Source organism: Anabrus simplex, chromosome 1 (genome assembly GCF_040414725.1).
Source record: "Anabrus simplex isolate iqAnaSimp1 chromosome 1, ASM4041472v1, whole genome shotgun sequence".
Classification (NCBI taxonomy): domain Eukaryota; kingdom Metazoa; phylum Arthropoda; class Insecta; order Orthoptera; family Tettigoniidae; genus Anabrus; species Anabrus simplex.
In genome coordinates this window covers 1,166,882,130-1,166,904,048 of record NC_090265.1, presented here as the reverse complement: position 1 = coordinate 1,166,904,048, position 21,919 = coordinate 1,166,882,130, and the positions used below count along the sequence as shown (strand labels likewise).

The 21,919-nt window shown below is 40.0% G+C and overlaps 1 protein-coding gene across 2 annotated transcripts in view; it reads left to right on the top strand.

Annotated features, from left to right (window-relative positions):
• The first annotated feature begins 3,809 nt into the window (after positions 1-3,809).
• The window catches only part of LOC136858143 (leucine-rich repeat-containing protein 15), a 41,996-nt gene continuing 23,886 nt past the window's right edge, over positions 3,810-21,919 (top strand). The window contains exon 1 of one of the 2 annotated variants that reach the window (XM_068228626.1): positions 3,810-3,936. The gene's annotated coding sequence lies outside the window, so the exon portion shown is untranslated. Of the gene's footprint in view, positions 3,937-4,702; positions 4,720-21,919 lie in introns of those variants that run through there. The other variant, XM_068228625.1, reaches the window with a different exon arrangement.

Here is a 21,919-nt window from a genome sequence, read left to right as displayed (position 1 = left end):
CTGGTTGCAAGCCTAACTCCACTAGGATGTGCAGTATCTAAAATGTTAAGCACAGTTCTTGATGCTGAACTATACACTGCACCACGATAATCTACACGGGACAGAAACTTAGCCGTGTAAAAACGTACGGTTAGACCCCCCCCCCCCCCGCCACCAACGAAAGAAGTGCCACTGAGGAGCTAGTACGCTAAGTCTCTTCATGCCGACAACATTCAATTGACGAATGCGAGGCTGCCACGATAGTATATTATCGAAACTGGTACTCAGAAATATGCAAGTGCCCACCAATGGAAATACATCGTTTCGCAAGTGGAGCTCTGGTTCAGAATACAAAACTGGACGTCGGGAGAAGTGAACAACTGATGTTTTCGCCTCTGAAAATCGAATAAGCATATTGTAGGTTCCAACTATCGATTCGATTTATAGCAGCCACTATCCTTCCGGAGCAAAAAAAAAAAAAAAAAAGTAGAGTTAAATCGTTTACATACAGTGATGGAACAACTGCGAGCACAGCGACTATGGACAGTGCAGATATCTGTGGTACTCCATTTTGTTTAACATTATATTGAAAATATGCTCTCCGTTCGCGGACTCGATAAAGCCGGAAACTTCAAGTTCTAAATAATCGTAGGCAAATTTTCCTGGAATCCTCAATGGTGTAGATTGGAGATATTTCCATACACCTAGTAGGTTTTTATGAGGTCGAAGAACACGGCGACCAAGTGTTGTTCCCTCCGAAAGCGCCACTGACTGGTGCCCTCCAGTCAGACCAGGTGGTCAATGGCAGACCGACTCAATCGAAAACCACAATGGTAATTGGTCAGGAGTCCTCTCTCCTCCAAGTCCCACAATTCCTCCAAGTAACAAACAGAGACCATTCGTCAGGCATATTGACCTATACCTATCCAGAAGCTTTGGATCTTACCTGGCTTGGGAATTTGTACAACCTGTGACAATAAAGTTCGGTGAATAGTCATGTACTATCAACATAGATGAACAATGCACGACAGTGACCTTACCGTCCTTCGAAATAGTCCCCTCCCATAACTATGCACTGCTGAGATCTGCAGTACATGTCCTGGAAACTTTGCAAGAAGGCTCCCTTTGGGATGGTGTTCAAAAGCCTCGTCACGTTTCTTTGGATGTCAGAAATATCGTCAAATCTCTTTCCTTTCAAAGCGAGTTTGATGCGTCACTTTTCGGCTCAGACCTTTTTACGATGAGGGGATCCCGGGGAACGTCATTCTATGATTTGCTGTTCCGTTTCAGGGTCGTACCTGAGACACCAGGTTTCATCCTCAGTGACAATACAGTTCAGAAACTTTGGTGTCGCATCCGCCATTTCGACAAAATCCTGTGAAACCTCTACACGTGCCTGCTTCTGATCATCCGTCAAGTGATATGGCACAAGACGAGTACACGTTTTCCTCTTTCCTAGCTTCTGGGTAATGAATTGTCGCACGGATTGACGGTTAATCTGCAGTTCATCCGCTATCATGCGCAAAGTTATTCGCCGATCTTTCGTGATTAATGTCCTCACCTTCTCAATGTTTTCGTCACTGACGGCGGTCGCCGGTCTTTCGCTACCGCAAGGGGGGGGGGGGGTCAGAAGCACTTTGCCGGCCTCCAGGAAAACGGGCAAACCACTCGTACACACACTTCAAGGACAGTGCTTCATCTTCATAAGCACGTACCAGCACCGCATGCGTTTCTTTCGATGTCTTGCCAAGCTTAAAACAAAACTGTACATTGATCTTAGGGTCGTTCATGTTCCTGTTCGCAGTTCAGAATCAACGCACTAAACACGCACTGTGTTAAAGAGGTCTTACATGGCACACACACATGATGCTCAACTGAACAACGTTGGGAGCAGGTGGTCAAAATCTGCTGCTACGCAGGTGCAACGTTGTGTGTTGCCAGTGTTGCCGGATTGACCGTTGTGACTTCATTCACTGAACTTTATTGTCACAGGCTGTATTACAACTCCTTCACGACAATGAGATGGAAACTCTCCCTCACTCCATATTCTGCTGAATAAGGTAAGAATATCACTGATACATCGGCCACTCAGATATTTAAGCATTTAATATGAATTTTGTCCGGATCAGGAGCCGTGTCCCTGCACAGCGCGAGTGCACTCCCTACTGCGTAAAAGGCATGTTATAGGAATACGAACGAATCACTAGAGGCGATCTACGATGACTGAAGGAATCGTAACTTGCATGTTATTGTGGAGGAGGATTGTGCTATGTGTAGTGTATGAGTTTCAGAAATTTTTGAAACAGCGCAAACACTACGTCCCCGAACCAAAGGAATTAATAGTTTGCGATTAAAATCCCTTGACCAAGCGGAGAATCGAACCAGAGCACCAAAGGGAAAGACGCCAAGCACTCATCCAAGGAGCCGGAAATAATAATAATAATAATAATAATAATAATAATAATAATAATAATAATAATAATACCGAGCTCGATAGCTGCAGTCGCTTAAGTGCGGCCAGTATCCAGTATTTGGGAGATAGCAGGTTCGAACCCCACTGTCGGCAGCCCTGAAAATGGTTTTCCGTGGTTTCCCATTTTCGCACCAGGCAAATGCTGGGGCTGTACCTTAATTAATGCCACGGCCGCTTCCTTCCCACTCCTAGCCCTTTCCTCTCCCATCGTCGCCATAAGACCTATGTCTGTCGGTGCGACGTAAAGCAACTAGCAAATAATAATAATAATAATTATAATAATAATAATAATAATAATAATAATAATAATAATAATAATAATAATAATCGTATGATCTGGACTACTACTGTGAGCAGGCATTTCATGGGATTTCTTAGCAGGAACATAAAAGGCTTCAAATCAGGGGCCCTACGGACAGCCTACCTCAGTATTGTAAGACCCATACTATCCTATGGTTTCCCTGCCTGGAGTCTCACCACAGTCACAAATCTAAACCATTTTCGGAAAATACGAATACGTATACGAATACAATAGAAACCATTGTCAAAAGAACCGAACTGATCTTCCTCCGAAAATCCCTCGCCGGCCCCATTAACCTTGACCCGTTTCGCCACCTTTCCCTATCCTTTCTCTCTGTCAGCAGAGGCGTTAGTCTTGTCCCTCTATTTGCCCGCACCACCTCCTACCAATCCGGTTACTACGGACGCTCTGCACGTCTTTGAATAAGTTACCACCTAAAATAAAAGTCTTGCCTCTAACGCAGTTTACAAACCATAATACAGTAAAAAGATGTAAATCTCTGGACGGGAGTGAATGGGAGAAAAAATGTCGTCGAGTAAATGAATAATTACTGTACGGGTGTAAATATGTGAATACTGTAATTACTGTATATATTAGCTTAGTAGGATTGTGAAGCAACTAATGTACATGGGGCTTGCCCTATTTTGCTAGACCATCCATATAATCTGAACTATTTTTGGTAAATAAGTATTATTATTATTATTATTATTATTATTATTATTATTATTATTATTATTATTATTATTATTATTATTATTATTAATTCGATACTATTGAGTCTGCCTGCATGTTAATTTCGAAATTTCCGTTTATTCTTCCAGTTGACAGAGAATCCAAGACTCTATGGACGACATGTTGCTGTGATTTTAAATATATTTTATTAGGTGAATATCGAATGTGTTACCAAATGTCTTTTACATGCTGATTCTCGTTATCACTAATACTTGGCAACACTGAAACATGTTATCATGAGCCAACCTCCGGTGATAGCCTAAGAGGAAAACAGCATCTCAAAACTCCAGTTTATATATGGCTATGCTGCAAAGTGCTTGTGTTGAATGTGTTCGGTAGAGTTGTTTCACTGTGAGTGGAATTCACTGAAATGAAAACTAGGGGAATAAAAAAACCTTCTCAGAATGAGTGAAATAAGGGTGTGGCTGTATTCGAAAATGACTGCGTTCAGGTAAGAACGTACTTATCGTACTTATCGTAATGAAACTTTCTCTTTGAGTGATCTGAATAAGACTTGCGGGGCGAAAAATCAGTTTGAGGGTAATAATAATAATAATAATAATAATAATAATAATAATAATAATAATAATAATAATAATAATAATAATTTCGTGTGCAGCCGTTGTGAGATCCTCCGACTAGGGTGGCGGCGTCTGCCGTGTATGGAAAACTGTGTGTCAGTGTTGTGGAGGATAGTGTTGAATGTGGTTTCTGAGTTTCGGAAATGTTGGGGACAGCACAGACACCCATTTCCTGTCCCAAGGAAATCAATCATTTAAGATTAAATATCCCTCCACACTTTCGGGAATCAGACTCGGAGTCACGAGGACCGAAGGCGCTGACCACTCAACCACGGAGCCGTACAATCAGAGGGTGAATGAAACATATTTGTTCATCCTAATTATATGGTCATTTTTCCCGACTTAAAACGGCTATCATGGAATTAACACGGCATTATTTAGACGTCCTGCACTTCTTTCACTTCTTAGACTGGAAGTGTATTCTAAGTAGAGTGCTGCCACCTATTTTCGTGCTTCTTTAACTCTCCTAGTTCATTAATTTGCTGCTAGATTGCGCATACTATATAGAGGGCGTTGCGGTCGAGTCATTTCACGCAGGCGCAGAGTTCAGAATCACAGATTATATATGCCGTTTGCAAGATCTGAACGAATCATTCGGCAAGACAAGACTGCATGTGATGATTCTGGAGTTACTGTGGTTGCTGAGATAATAGGTTTGACTTTTAATATAGATTTGTCTTGGAACTATACCTTTTCGTCTTAGTTATTACTTTAGCTGTTCGATTGAATTGTGAATTTTCTGTAATTTTTAATTCTACTAGGTCTTTTTCAGTTTCTTTAAACCAGGTTACGGAAGAAGTCGAGGATTTGTTTGGTTAATCTATTACAGTACATTTTGAGAAGTTGACCGTAAAATATTATCCTTCTTTTTCGCATAGTATCAGAGAGTTTTTCAATTTTCTTGTAGAGCGTTTCATTCTTGATGTTATCTTATTGTCCTGAAATTTTGGTCCAATGATATTTCTCAAAATTTTCCTATCTTTAAGCTCGAGTTTCTCCGCTTAGCCTTTGAAATTTGTGTTTAGTGTTTGTGCTGCGTATAGTGCTTCTGGTTTAATCACTATTTTATCATGTTTAATGTTGGACTCCCATGAAAGGGATTTCTTGTTGTATGTATATTTTGTTAGTTGGAAGGCTAGTTCAAGTTAATTTTTTCTGGATTCCATTGCTTTGATTCCACAACATTCCAACTAATCCATTCTCAGAGATATTTGCATTATTTTACTATTTCAATCTTTTGTACTTGGACTTTGACGTATTTATGTGTTTGTTGTTTGTCATGATTTTGGTTTTCTGGAAGGAGAAGTGAAGACCTATTTTAGCTGCTTGTTTCTCTAATTCAAGGACTTGCTCTTTTGCTTCCTCGATTGTTTTAGCAAACAAGGCCATGCCATAGGCAAAAGTAATGCAGTTGGTTTTAAGATACTTCTTCTTGCAACCCAATCTAATTCGACTCTTTATATTTTTGTTCCATTCTCTAACCACTTTCTCTAGTGCACAATTGAACAACAACGGTGAGTGCCCATATCCCTGTCTTACTCCCGTTTTTATTTAGAAGGAATCTGATAGTTCACCCAAGAATTTCACTTTCGGAAACGTATTTGTGATAGTCCCTTTTATGATATCAGTTGTTTTCTTATCCAAACCCGTTTCCTCCAGGACCGATAATAGGGATTCTATATCAATCGAATCATATCCTTTTTGAAATCAATGAAGGAGATTACATACGTCTTTACCCTTGATTTTTGGTATGCCATAATGTTCTTGAAGTTTAGTATTTGTTCAGAACATGACCCACCCTTTCTACAACCTCCCTGGTATTCCCCAACTTATGGGTCAAATTGTGGCTCTGCCTTGTTTAAAAGAACTTTAGAAAAAATCTTGTATGTTACACCTATCAATTATATTCCTCCATAACTGTTTGGGTCTGTTTTCAAGCCTTTCTTGTGAATAGGGTGGATGATAGCTGTTTTACACTCTACGGGTATTTCTTCTTCTTTCAAGATGTTATCGAAAACACATTGAAGGAATGTAATTGCGTTTTTGTCAGCTTTTTTCCACAATTCGGCCACTATTTCGTTTTCTCCAGAACCTTTGTTGTTTAGTTCTGTATCGTTTGTAATTCTTCAGTTATCGGTGGTTCTGAATCTGGATTTTCAAAGTTATTTGGGATTGATTCAATTTTTTGGAGGATCGGTTCACAGTTCAAGAGTTTTTCAAAGTATTCTACTAGTATCTTGCAGTTTTCTATGTTATTGTGAGCAATAGCCTCGTTTACATCCCGAAATTGGAGAGTGGGTCTTTGTATCTCGATAACTTTTGCTTGAAAGTTCTGTAGAAGCTTTTCGTGTTGTTTTTGGTAAATTCTTCGTCAGTTTGGAGGATAGTTTGGTTTTTATGTGCCTTTTTAAGCCTTTTTATATTTTCATCTACCAGTTTCCTAAATGTAATGAAATTCAGTCTGCTTCTTTCTGTTTTTGTTATTGTCAATTTTGCCATTCCTGTTTTCTTTATTCAATTTGTGCATCATATTCTAGCCACCACCAGGTATGTTTTCTAATTTTTACTTGGGGTGCTATCTGTTCAGCTTCAGTAAGTAGGTTTTCCTTGATATTCACCCAACTTTGGGTCTGAATTGTTTCCGTTGCTTTTGTGAAGTCATCTGAATTTTGTACATTTTTTTCTTTTCTGTACTTCAAACCCTTAATTTGCTTTACTTTGTATTTCCTGTTTGGGATGACTTTAAACTTAATTTTAGAGAGGTGGTGGTCTGAATCCAAATTGCCACCGCTGAGTACCTTAACATTCACGATTTGTTTGTGAAGGGTTTCTTGATTGGCACATGATCACGTTGGAATTCTCCTACACTGGAATTTGGGGATACCCAGGTCTTTTGTTCTCGTGGTGATTTTTTGAAAGCTATAGATTTAAGAATGAAATTGTGTGCCTTGCAAAGTTATATTAGCCTAATGTCGTTTCTATTTGTTCTGTTGTGAGCAGGATAAACTCCAACGATTTTCTTATATTTTTTCTTTACCAATTTGTGCATTAAAGTCTCCGAGAAAGATGATGTTATTTGCATCTGGAATTTTCAGAATAAGGCCATCTATTTGATTTCAAAAATCTTCACTTTTTTCCTATTATCATCATTTATAGCGGCATGTGCATTGATAATTGTATAGATTTTGTTTATGCTTTTGAATGTAAGACTTGAGTCTTTCAGTTTGGGAATCAAAATCAACTATTGAATTCAAAATATTTTGGCAATTATAAAGGCTGTTCCATGGTGTGGTACGTTTTTCATCACTCTCGGTCCCACTTTCCCTTTGTATATCCTAAAACCTTCAGAATCGAAGGTATCTGTATGTATGTAGGCCTACTTCGTTTTTGGATGACTGTTGTGAGATGTTGTGGTTCTTTAATGTATCCGTTAGATGTTTGAGGTTTTCAATTGTTAACAATGAGTTTACATTAAAAGTTGCTAAGTATGTTGGTTGTCTATGCTGAAATTTGGATGAGATTGTCTTTGTGTAACGTTGCAGACTCCCCAGAATCCGAATGTCTGCTGACGTACTGGCATACGGTGGATCGTCCACCTGGGGTAAATTGTTTGACATCACACACTGCCATGACTGATGAAAGTTATTTCTGGAGAGGTCCGAAGACCACAAAAGTACAACCAAGATTTTGTGTCCTGGAGGCACCTCTTCTGCTCTCTCCGCCGTTGGTAAACTTACATTCCTCTTCCGCCTTTGAGACCGTTGACCAGGTTTCACCTAGTAACCATAGGCAGGGTCCCTTACAGGGTATTACCATCCGGAGCTAGATGGATCCAGGTGTTTTAACGAGGTGTTAGTGCTTCCCCGCCGCCCCCCCCCCCTTCATTATCGGGTATTTGAAAATATTCCTTGCATACATTGTGGGAGTTCAGGAATCTGGACTATTTAGAGACCAATCCTTATAACCGAAGCAAATCGGTTTCCCTCACATGAATTGGTTCACACCACGCCTTCAAAAATGTTTCACCATAGGATAATTTTCTTTCAGGTATTCATTACAAACCATTATTTTGTAGTTTTCTAAGAAGAAGCAGTTGAAAATTGAGAAACAGTTCCAACTTTCCATTAATTTTCCTACTTTCATGTACCTAAACCTTTAGTCCCATAATTAAATGTTTTTGATTTCTTTACCCATAACGCTTGATATTTGTATCTAGGGTAGATATTTCATTTTTTTAAATTCTCTCACACTTAGTTTGGCATGGATGGGAGCAAACGTACAAAATATTTGAATTATTTGTTATGTCATAATATTACATCTACCATATTATTACACCAATTATACAACTGAGACTCAGTTCACCTAATGTATCAGTGTATTAAACCATATATAAAGGCTGGTTGCAAAACAGTCAACACAGACTTCAGTCACTTGCTGTTAACGAAATTTTAAAGCTGAGTTATACTAAAACAACCAACCAAACTGTCTTCAGATAGCTTTTACGTGTAACCTGTAGAACACACGCTGTACAAGTATAACAGAGATGTATCTTATTTTGGCCATTTTACAACTTATACTCATTTTTCTGAGCAGTCAAGGTTATCATCGTCAATCTCTAAAGGCAATGCCATGTCCATGAAACTGTTCTCTCTCCTCAGGTCCTCGTTTCATTCCGTAGTAAGAACTATAATGCAAGATTCTGTGCCAAGTGTTGAAGGAATTTCTTCCTCGTCGTCTTCGGCCTTTCTTCCCCGTGATTTTCCCTTCCAGCAGATTCGTAAAAGGTAGATTATGTTGCAAGACGTGGCTAGTGAATTTAGCTCTTTTTCTTTGTATCGTGAATTTCTTGCAAAACGCTTTTGTTTGTTCTATTTTCAATCCATTTAATCTGTAGCATTCGTTTCCAAATCCACATCTCAAATGCTTCCAGTCGTTTCCAGCCCTGATCTCTGATTGTCTAAGATTCACAGCCATACAATAGCACATTCTATACAAAATAAATCATAAATGTCATCCTAATTCTAAAATCTGAATTTGCAATGATCGGACGATTTATATTATTAAACGCCTGTTTTGCTAGCTCTTTCGCCTTTTGATCTCTTTGCTGCACCTGTTGTCATTGATGACCAGACTTCCTAGATAAGGAAAACTGGTGAAAAAACTGAAATGAAATGGCACCCGTAGGCGACCTGCGCGTCGTGATGAGGATGAAATGATGATGAAAACGACACATACAACCAGCCCCTGTGTCAGCGAAATTAACCAATTATGGGCGGGAATCGAACCCGGGACCTCTGTGACCAAAGGCCAGCACGCTAACCATTTAGCCATGGATCCGGGCAGGGAACACGGTGACTTGTTCCATTATCTTACCAATAAGCTTGATGTTGGTGTTTCAAGATGTTTACTTGCAACTAATTCCTTGGTCTTCTTAACTTCAGTATTTAAGCGTGAAGCTGACAATGCTGATGACAATACGATCAGTCAACGTGTACGGATGGAAAGAAGCCGAGAGTTATGGACGTGATTAGATACTGAGGTGCTAATATTTACATGGACCATACTCTATTATAGGAATACGGGAGTGTCTGAAAAGATATGAGCGAGGACCAGAAAAGAGCAATTAATAGCACTTTGGATAAATCAGAAGAACACATCACTGGAGAGACGAAAATTATATTTTGACAATCTAGTGAATTTTAAGAAAAGCTTCCCAAATAGTGATTCGAAGAATGAATTGATCTGATAATAATTATGAATGATTGGAGAGCGTATACGATAGGTTAACAAAGTTGTAAAAAATGTGCTAGGGCATTATAATGACACAGAGAAAGGAAATCAACCTGTTGCAGATCTTCATAGAAAGAACTTAGAAATGGATGGGAATTTACGGAGACTATTTTATTAACGGAATGATAATTAAAATAACTTGCTTCGCCCACAAATACATAAGGAGAGTTGGATACTACCGGATAGACTCACGGGAATAAATAGATCATCAGTTGTAATAAATGCAGGACATACCAGAAGGTAGAGGAAGAATATATGTATAAATTAGAAGATAAGCTGTAAAAGGCAATGAAACTGTGGATGATAGTATTGACACGCAGTGGGAAAAAGGCTAATTCGTAATAAACGTATCTGCCCTGGAGACATTTAGAGACTTTTCTTTTTGCTATTTATTTCACGTCTCACCTACACAGACAGGTCTTATGAAAACAATGGGTTAGGAAAGGAAACAACCGTGTCCTTAAAGCTGCCCTTACACGATCAATAATATTGACAATAATATTGATCGTGTAAGATGAAGGAAAGAGTATTGACGGTAGATATTGAAGCGATATTGATGAAATCCAGATTTTCTGATCTCGGGGCGTCAGTATTTAAAAGTGGAGGGGATATTGTTTATATTATTGGTCGTCTAGGGGCGGACGTTAATAATATTGTCAATGTTCAGTTGTTGCCGCGCTTTCGTAGGAAACGGAAGTGATCTTTGTGCGGAGTATTATGGATTATACGAGTGACCTTGAGACGATGTCTCATAAGTGTACCAAGTTTGGTTAAAATAGCTCCAGTGGTTTAGAAGGAGATGTGTCATTTACACACACACACACACACACACACACACACACAGCTACACACGTACAAACATTTTTACATATATACAGTAAGATAGGATTAGAAATTACCGTCACAAAATCTATGATGGAAGTGTAACTATAGCAATCGTGCTGGCTATGTCTTACGGCTGGTGGTTGCCTGAAATTATCAGCCATTGATGGATGGCCATGACCGGGAGACATACATTTGATTTTCCCTTTCACTGTTTGCGTTATTGTGTAATTTCTCCGATAAGATCATGGAGAGCATTGACAGTGAAATGAATCATCATCATTAGTCGTTTTGCTCATTGCTGAGTGTGCTGACCTCATAACTCTATCATTTCTGCCTTGTAACCTTGGCGAGATCTCTCCATCCAGAGCGGTTTAGAGCTTTCCTTAACGATCTTAATAAAGGGTACAGATCTCTGCACATGGTCATGAGGGTATTTAGGGGTTGTAGTAAGGATGTAAAGGAGAGGGCATATAAGTCTCTGGTAAGACCCTAACTAGAGTATGGTTCCAGTGTATGGGACCCTAACCAGGATTACTCGATTCAAGAACTGGAAAAAATCCAAAGAAAAGCAGTTCTATTTGTTCTGGGCCATTTCCGACAAAAGGGTAGTGTTACAAAAATGTTGCAAAGTTTGGGCTGGGAAGACTTGGGAGAAAGGAGACGAGCTGCTCGATTAAGCGGTATGTTCCGAGCTGTCAGTGGAGAGATGGCGTGGGAGGACATCAGTAGACGAATAAGTTTGAGTGGTGTCTTTAAAAGTAGGAAAGATCACAATATGAAGATAAAGTTGGAATTCAAGAGGACAAACTGGAGCAAATATTCGTTTATAGGAAGGGGAGTTAGGGATTGGAATAACATACCAAGGGAGATGTTGAATAATTTTCCAATTTCTTTCCGATCATTTAAGAAAAGGCTACGTAAACAACAGATAAGGAATCTGCCACCTGGACGACTGCCCTAAATGCAAATCAGTAGTGATTGATTGATTGATTGATTGATTGATTGATTGATTGATTGATTGATTGATTGATTGATTGATTGATTGATTGATTGATTGATTGATTGATTGATTGATTGATTGATTGATTGATTGATTGATTGATTGATTGATTGATTGATTGATTGATTGATTGATTGATTGATATGTAGGCCAGTGATCTTCTTCGCCTGATCTAACCATCTGCTTGCTGTTCTTCCTCGTGGTCTAAGCGATATGAAATATCTTATTTAATTCCTATAATTAGGTATGAAGGTATTTTATAATGTTTGATTACGTTATTGTTTGGTGGTGGTGGTGGTGGTGGTGGTGGTGGTGGTGGTGATGGTGATTGTTGTATGAAGGAGCAAATCAACTGGATTATTAGCTATTCTTTCCTGTCGTAAGGGACGACTAAAATCGGAAACTCTCCTCATTGTCAGGCTCCCAACATGAGACCGTGGATTGGTGACTATGGGACCTCTAGCTGAGTCTGGCATTGCCTCAACTTACATGTGCCAGTCCCTTACACTCTCATCTAGCTCGTCTTCCCCAATTCTCCTTGTGTTCCGAGCACGATGGTATTAGATTGCGAGACTTTGTGGAGGAGGGTGGAGATGGTGGTAGTGATGGTGATTATTGTTTTAAAAATAAGTACAACTGGAAAGCCGTCCTCTATTATCACTAATTAGAAGAGAAATGGAAGAGGTCTGACCTTCATAAAATTATAGTATCGGCAAAAGAAAGACAAAGGCACGAAACTGAAAGATTATGGCCCTTCCTATTCTTTCCCTGATTTCCTACATCTTCAATGGGTCTTGCGTTATCTATTTTTTACCTTTATTAGTGTTAAGGTTATTTTCTTAGTCGTACTTTTAACATAACAATCGTTGTCTTCAGTGCCGGATTAAGGTATTTGGGGGCCCTGGTCTATTTAAAAATATGGGACCCCTTCTTCGTAACATCACGTAAGACTAGCATACTGAAGTCGTTATAGAACTACTTCCACTTAAATTGATCAATAGTGAAGTGTTGAAATAGACTACATTTTTTCTCTATTTTTCATGTTGAAATGAAATGTCGTATGGTTTTTAGTGCCGTGATATACCAGGACGGGTTCGGCTCGGCAGGTGCAGGTCTTTCTATTTGACTCCTGTAGGCGACCTGCGCGTCGTGATGAGGATGAAATGATGATGAAGACAACAAATACACCCAGCCCCCGTGCCATTGGAATTAACCAATTAAGGTTAAAATCCCCGACCCGGCCAGGAATCGAACCCGGCACCCTCTGAACCGTAGGCCAGTACGCTGATCGTTCAGACAACGAGTCGGACATTTTTCATGTTAATATTTCATAATGCCAAAACATATTTTACACTTGTCTCATCATCACTATCTAATCGACATACAAAACAGAACTTACGTTTTTTGGCATCACTGCGATATTTTCTGTCCATTTTACAAGAACATTACAGTTGTAACTTACAAATGGCTCAATAATCAGATGTGAACTGGAAGTTCTCTTCCTGATGCAAAGATATAGTATAGCATGCGCATTCCACCGTGCTTCCCCTGTCCCCTCTGGCTCACTTCCTAGACATCTTCCCCCCTTCTCACTCTGCCTGTACTCCCAAGCTGCCAGATTTAAATTTTCGTCAACAATAACCTTTACAATAATTACAGTGCCTAAGTAGCGAGGATTCGTGTCACCGGACGGTAGTTGATTCTAGCAGTGATGAAATGCTAACGCGGACAGCTGATAAGAAGGAAGGAAGGAAGAGTGCGTGTTCGATATTTTGCGAGCGTAAATATTCTTGTACATGCACGGAGGTGGAGCACTAGGCCTTTTTATACAATTTTAGGTTCAGCCAAGGGTCGGGGCCCCTTGGCCCTGCGGCCCCTTTAGCCCCCCCCCCCTTAATCCGGCCCTGATCGTCATTACTTAACACAAATCATAGTGCACAGAGGAAGATTTCCGAACCCTGAAATAAGCTAAGCCAGGGGCGGTCAAGCTCTAGACACACGTGTTAGTAGTGGCACACGCAAAGGAATAACATATATAATCATATATTTGAAAACGTTACTTATCGAAGCACGTTCTCTAGACTGCCAAATCTTCAACATCTTCCAAATCTCTCTGCATACATTGAGGATATAATTCATTACCCTTATGATGTACAGATGGAAATTCTAGAGCTTCAGTACAACACTGCGGTTCACTATAAGTTCAAGGAGTTCCTTCGAAACAGAACTAACGAAGACTTTATCGCCTTCTGGAAGTGGCTTCCTCTCTTGTCAGTTTCCAGTGCTGTGAGTCATGGCCCTGCGATACTGCTGTAGGTTTGGATTGATACCCAAGTGAAAAGAACGTGTTCTGTTCGGAGTATGATAAAAACAAATACGATCAAACACTCATTGAATGTGTGTGTGTTTGAGTCATCAGTCCATAGACTGGTTTGATGCAGCTCTCCATGCCACCCTATCCTGTGCTAACCTTTTCATTTCTACGTAACTATTGCATCCTACATCTGCTCTAATCTGCTTGTCATATTCATACCTTGGTCTACCCCTACCGTTCTTACCACCTACACTTCCTTCAAAAACCAACTGAACAAGTCCTGGGTGTCTTAAGATGTGTCCTATCATTCTATCTCTTCTTCTCGTCAAATTTAGCCAAATCGATCTCCTCTCACCAATTCGATTCAGTATCTCTTCATTCGTGATTCGATCTATCCATCTCACCTTCAGCATTCTTCGGTAACACCACATTTCAAAAGCTTCTATTCTCTTTCTTTCTGAGCTAGTTATCGTCCATGTTTCACTTCCATACAATGCCACACTCCACACGAAAGTCTTCAAAAACATCTTTCTAATTCCGATATCAATGTTTGAAGTGAGCAAATTTCTTTTCTTAAGAAAGCTCTTCCTTGCTTGTGCTAGTCTGCATTTTATGTCCTCCTTACTCCTGCCATCGTTAGTTATTTTACTACCCAAGTAACAATATTCATCTACTTCCTTTAAGACTTCATTTCCTAATCTAATATTTCCTACATCACCTGCCTTCGTTCGACTGCACTCCATTACTTTTGTTTTGGACTTATTTATTTTCATCTTGTACTCCTTACCCAAGACTTTATCGCCTTCTGGAAGTGGCTTCCTCTCTTGTCAGTTTCCAGTGCTGTGAGTCATGGCCCTGCGATACTGCTGTAGGTTTGGATTGATACCCAAGTGAAAAGAACGTGTTCTGTTCGGAGTATGATAAAACCCAAATATGAATACTGTAATTCGGATTTATTAAAAAAAAAAATAGAAATGTTGAACTTTATTTTTGTTTTATTTCATGGGAATACAGTAGTGGTTTTTATCATTCCAGCTTAACAACTACTACTCATTGAATAGCATCTTAAATGTTTGCTGTTTCTAAGGACAAAAGTATAATACAGTATAATAAACTCCTTGAAAAACTCCCACACGAATGTAAAATGATACTGTGACGCAAGCTGCACAGTGGACAGAGGCTGTAGAGTTTTGGTAGAGGAGCTGAATCCAACCGACATATTTTTCTGGGACACAGTGATACGGAGCAAATACTAGATGAGTTCATGGAGGATCCGGTCAAATGCCTATTCTAAATCTATAAAGGTCATATGGATACTTATTGTCTTCTGTCTGTGCCTCTCTGCCAGAAACCGGACAGCATGGATAGCAACTGCGGTTCTGCAGCCTTTAAGATAGCCACATTGGTTTGATGAGACAATAATGATACTTCTAGGCGTGCGTTGATCACCCGCTCAAAGATTTTCATGGTCGGCAAAGGAGACAAATTGGGCGGTAGTTGGTGCAGATAGTAACGTCACCGTTGCCTTTCCAGACTGGCACAGTGATTCTGGTTTTCAATGAAGAATTTTCTAGAAATTCTGTTCCACATTGCTCGATAATCCATCTGCATCACTTTTTTTTTTTTTTTTTTTTTACAAGTTGCTTTACGTCGCACCGACTCAGATAGGTCTAATGCCGACGATGGGAAAGTAAAGTGCTAGGAGAGGGAAGGAACTGGCCGTGGTCTGATTAAGGTACAGCTCCTGCATTTGCCTGGTGTGAAAATGGGAAACCACGGGAAACCATCTTCTGGGCTGCCGACAGTGGGGTTCGAACTCACATCACTTTACCGGTTTATGCTTACTAATAGCTGGCTGGTATTTATTTTTATCAATACGTTATATTGATAAAATATTTGACGTACCAAGTCATCTGAATAAGTTATTCCATATGAGGTAATCTATATACACTCTAGAAATACGTGGCAAAACAATCAGATATATAATGTGAACTTGTAAAACTACTGTTATTTCCTATAAATGATATTTCTGAGAGAATGTATTAGTTTTTCTATTGCAATTGTGAATGTTCCAAAATCCCTTTGTATTATTTTTTATATTTGGCTGGGTTTCACGAATAAAAAATCTATATGCTTCACGTATGAGAGATTTAGATCTCTTTCCTAGATCCCTACATAAGGACAAACTAAATTCGTAGTGCTTAGCTAGTCTCCTATTATATTCTTTTAGTTTTCTAGTATTTATAATTTCTTTAGTAAACAAACTTGGGAATTTTTTCACCTTTTGACTAATATTCTTGGGAACAGTTACATCTTTAACATCATTAATGGTACATTTCCCAACATTGTCGATTTCCTTTTTAGAAACAGATTTCCCAAATTGTATATCGTAAAAATGTTGTTACACGTGGTATTCTGATTATGTAACTCAAAAGTGAGATCAGATTCTACCCTCATTCTCTGATTTCTTTCTGGTGCCACTCCGATTGCCCGCTAAATCCAGAGGTACTCTTGATGATGTCCGAAACTGGTAGGTGGCCATGTTCTGCTGGTGGATGCATCTGCCATTTTATATTCCCATTTTTAGTTTCTACACTATTTTGTACAAGCTGTGAACTGTTGTAATTTTCATCAGAACACACTCTTTCAGATGCATTACTGACATGATCTTCGAACTCAGAAAGTGACTCTTCATCTGCCTAGGCACTTACTGATTCTTACAACTCTTCATCAGTCAATGGTCTAATCGCCATGGTGTCACAATTCAAACTGAGCAGAAACAAAGCATTGAGATTGTTGAGAGCTGATTTCCTAGGAAAATCAAGAAACAAGCCCACTGTTGTAAACGCATGGAGGGTTAGTTGATTGTTAAGCTGGAATGATAAAAACCACTACTGTATTCCCATGAAATAAAACAAAAATAAAGTTCAACATTTCTATTTTTTTTTAATAAATCCGAATTACAGTATTCATATTTGGGTAGGGTCATAATGACCCGAACGTTACATAAGTAACTATTACATTTTATGCCCAAACTACTTAAACTATTTAAAAACTTACTTAAAACCGTGCTGCTCTTCTATTTTCAGACAAAGTCACCGAGTTTCATAAACATATATGAAAAATGACGTGTATATTCTTTTCGAGTCATATAGACCCGAACAGAACAGCAGGGTTAATACAATGTTTGGCGGAAATGCATGTCGTTCGTCGCGGCTAACCGATTTGTATAGCGCCACAGCAAGTAGTGGAGTCTTTGTATATGCTGTAAGGAAAGGTAGCAGGTTCTTTTGCACAGTTCATGGACATTCGTCTGGCAGTCTGTTAGTTTCTTATTGTGTACTCCAATACTAACTGGCTTTTAATTGTATAATCACTGCGCACATCAAATTAATTGTAATACATGTGTAATTGTTCAATTGGTGAGAGTTATATTGCATAAGAAGTATAATCTCAGAAAACTATTATTACCGAAATGTCAAACTTTACCTCTTTACTGAATGTCGAAATTCGGTCAGAGAGCATAAAAAACTTATAATTGTGTAGCATTATTTTCAGTTTTGATGTATATACACTCCTTCCCCGCCCACACGCGATATCCCCACAAATCCGGGTACTTTTGTTGTCTATACACTTCACCCTCTCCCCCCCCTCCCTTGCTTTTGTAATTCCCAAACGCCGCTACTGCTTCTCAGCGTTGTCCCTGTTACACTCATATGCGCTTTGTAAGCAAGTGACTAGTGGTAAAGGTTACATCAATCACCCTGATACACAGTTCCTACGCTAGTAGCTAGTGGCTAGGTTAAGAGCGAGTCAAGGTCATAGATACGCACTTGGGTACGTTACAGTGAAGCATAATTACTAAAGCTGAGAATAATCTGCAATCATCGGCATACAGTACGTCATGGGGGTACATAACTTTCAAATAAGTCGTTTATAAATGCCAAGAATAACAACGGGCCCAGGGTGGAATTCTTTGAATTCGACAATTAATAATGTTTCACGAGAGAGAAACCACTAATACGTTACTATCTCCATCCTCCATTCGCCTCACATGATCATACCACTGAAGCCGGTGTGTACGTACAGCTTCATCCATCGATTAATTACTAACTTTGCCTTATCCCCTCACTTCGAGTACCCTCCTACCATTATTCTCACCTGTTTGTACCATCAATTGTTCTCCCTACTTCCATGTCTGCTACTTCTAACTTGCGAATAAGATATCCCAAGCCCACCCAGCTTTCATGCCCGTGAATACCGTTGATCGCAACTACCATCATGGCAGAATGTACATCATAAGTACTTGAAATGATGCACCTGTTCCAGTTTCGTATTCTCTACCCGGCATTCAATCCTCTTAGGCTTCTTCTCTACTGATAAATAGTCCTGGAAATCAACTTTCAGTAACGGTACCTAATATACCCCATGCTCCAAAAGTAATCCTAAAAGTGAATAAAAAACCGAGCTCGATAGCTGCAATCGCTTAAATGCGGCCAGTACTCGGGAGATAGTGGGTTCGAACCCCACTGTCGGCAGCCCTGAAGATATTTTCCGTGGTTTCCCATTTTTACACCAGGCAAATGCAGGGGCTGTACCTTAATTAAAGCCACAGTCGCTTCCATCCCACTCCTAGCCCTGTCCCTGTCCTATCTGTGTCGGTGCGACGTAAATAGTAATAATAAAACCTACAGTACATGTTAGGCACCTAAAATACAGTTTCAGACTGCTAGAATTACTATTTAACGGACCTAAAATGTACCTCTTCCTACTAAAATGTTAATATAATTGCAAATTACACTGCAGCAGTTTTAATAATACAGTTAATAGTAGTAAGCATTTCGATATTTCCACATTTTAAAAAAGTGTTGTGGTTAGAAACTATTTTTATTAAGCACTAAATCAAATTTAATTACTTAAAATGACATCGCGAGAAGAAAATCGCGTTGCGGACTAAGTAGTCTTTTTAATTTTAATTTTTTTTATTTAATTGACAGTTTGTTGGTACAACATTTGGTCATCCTCCATGTACAAGGAACACTCACAGCACACATCAAAAAAAAAAAAAAAAAGTCAGTGGAAAGGACATATAAGAATGTGAAGATCAAACTGCCACAGTCTTCAAGTAGAGAACACTACACTGAATCTCTCTTCCTGGGGAAGAGGGGGGAACAAACACAACACAATACAAAACACAAAACACTGTGCAACAATGCGAAGAGCACAAAGTCAAATTCTTATTTCTGCGGTTCTCAAAACGTCCATCACAGCATTGAGAACTGAACTGTTTTCACCGTGCAACACCAATGATGCGCTGGTCGGGAACGGCACTTGTAGATCAGATAGTTCAGACGAAAAGCGGCTTGGAGAGGCTTCATAAAGGCCACACTTAAAGAAAATATGGTTGAGGTCTCCATCCTCCGCATACTGACATCGACAGCGCGGTGAAGCCAAAACTCCTATGCGATGGAGATGTGAAGGGAATGATCCATGATTGAGCCGCATTCGGATGACGGATACCGTTAAACCTCGTGACCGATGAAACTCATAAAACCGCGGCTTAGGAGGGATGTTGGGTTGTACGAGAGCATAAGCTCTACCTTTATGCTGTTGAGATGTTTCCCATTCCGTAGACCATTTGTGACGAATTTATTGTCGAATACTGGGAAGAAAATCCATCCATGCGAGTTGCAGCGCTGTAAATAGCCCTTCCGATGCACCACGTTTGGGTAGTACGTCGGCTTTTTCATTGCCGAAAATTCCACTATGTCCTTTGACCCAAAGAAATGCTATGGAGCAACCTGAAGAGTAGATGTTAAAAGCTCGCTTCGCGATGTCATACAAGTAACCATGCGTTTGGAGATCCCACTTGAGATTTTGTAATTTCTTCATAACACTTTGGGATTCCGTAATGATGAGAGCGGAAGCGAATCGCTTGTTTTGCCAAAACCGAAGTGCAGCACAGATAGCTAAAATTTCCGCTGTATAAATAGAGGTTTCAGGCGGCAGTTTGAAGCTACCACATTCGCCCGTTTGTTGGCAGTAATATGCATATCCCACCGAGTCGGCGAATTTGGAACCATCCGTGACGATATAAGTACTATTGGGCCACATGGAGCGAATTCAGAGTCGGAATGCAGTTCTGTGTATGAGCTTCTGTGGTGAGATATCTAGGTAGATAGTATATCGGCAGTCGATATGAAGAACACTGAAGGCTGACTTCAAATCCGGGCATGGTTCGTGTTTTGAGAGAGTGCGAAAATCATTTTCAGTTCGTTGTAGCAGCGTACAGAAGCTGTGGGTTGTATCGTGAGCGTCGTCCATGTCTCTCCTCGAACAGGGTCAATCGTTGAAGTGCAATAAGAATGGGATGCTGTGAAATAGAAGAACGTTGTAACAGAAATTTCGTGCCTATCATTTCTCGGTGCATTTGCAAAGATAATTATTCCAGCTTCTTTTAAGAGAGCATTTGTTGGTGTGGATCCCATAACACCCAAACAGATGCGGATCGCCCGAAATTGTATGGTGTCGAGTTTTTTCGTGGCGTATGCAGGAGCATTCCCATTCAAAAAACACCCATAATCAATCATAGAGCGTATCATAGAACGATACAGAGTCAAAAGTTTAACAGGATCAGCTCCCCACCAGGTACGGGTCACAAAACGGAGAATATTAATGGCTCGTTCAATTTTCGGAAGAATGTGAGCAGTATGGCAACTCCAAGTTAATCGACTGTCAAAGTGCATACCTAATAGGCGTAAGGATGATTTCACTGGAAATGTGAATGGTCCTAAATGGATATCACCAAGCTGAGGTAAAGTCCTCTTCCGGGTAAAAGTCACCACAGTAGATTTCGATGGAGACAATTCAAGACCATTATTATGCAACCATTTTGCCAGATCGCAGGCCACATAACGTAAACGAAGAGATGTAACCTCGAAGCTAGAGGAAGTAGAGTAAATACACACATCGTCTGCGTAATGTAAAACATGAATCGAGGGGCTGAACAGATGCTCAAGATCAGCAGTATAAATTGTTTACAAAAGGGGGCTGAGCACAGCACCCTGTGGGAGACCTTTACACACGCAACGAGGGCCATGGAAACGACTGTGTCCATCTCGTACGTAGATATGTCGTTCTTGAAACATTGTATGGAAACCATATATAAAAGCTGGAGGGTATATGAATCTTTGAAGCTTACTGAAGAGAACCGGTATACTGACGTTATCGTAAGCTTAGCTGATATCCAGTGAGAGAGCCGTAAGATATCCATTAATCGCAAAAGGATGTTCTATTGCAGAAGTGAATATACTGAGATGGTCCCATGTTCCTCTCCCACGGCGGAATCCATACTGCGACTGAGGAAGCAGCTGCTGGTGTTCTAACCACCACTCAAGTCGTGTTTTCACCATCCTTTCCAGAGTGTTTACCACACACGAGGAAAGAGCAATTGCTCTATAAGGAGAAGGGTCACTAGGGTCCTTTCCAGGCTTCAGAATAGGGATGACAATTTGAGTAATCCTGTCCAAAGGCAATTCTTCCCGTGTCCAAACGTTGTTAAAATGTCTAGTAATAGAAAATGTGCTGTGCGAGGGAGATGGGATAACATCGAGTACTGGATGTAGTCCTTACCAGGGGCAGTGTTGTTATGTTTTAACGACAGCTGGAGTTACGTATAAGTAAATGGCTGTAACAGGAAATGAGTGCGCCAACCGGGCAACTGCGGCACAGTCGGTGGAGCAATATGACTATGAAAAGCCCCGAGGGAATCAGGCGGAAATGAAGAACGTGGGGAGCTACTCCCCACCCATTTTAAGGATCTTACTTTATTCCAGGTTGTAGTGGGCGGGGTTTCTCTGCTAATTTCTTCACAGTATCTTCGACAACTGGATCGCTTTTTCTGTTTTAAAAATCTTTTGGCCTG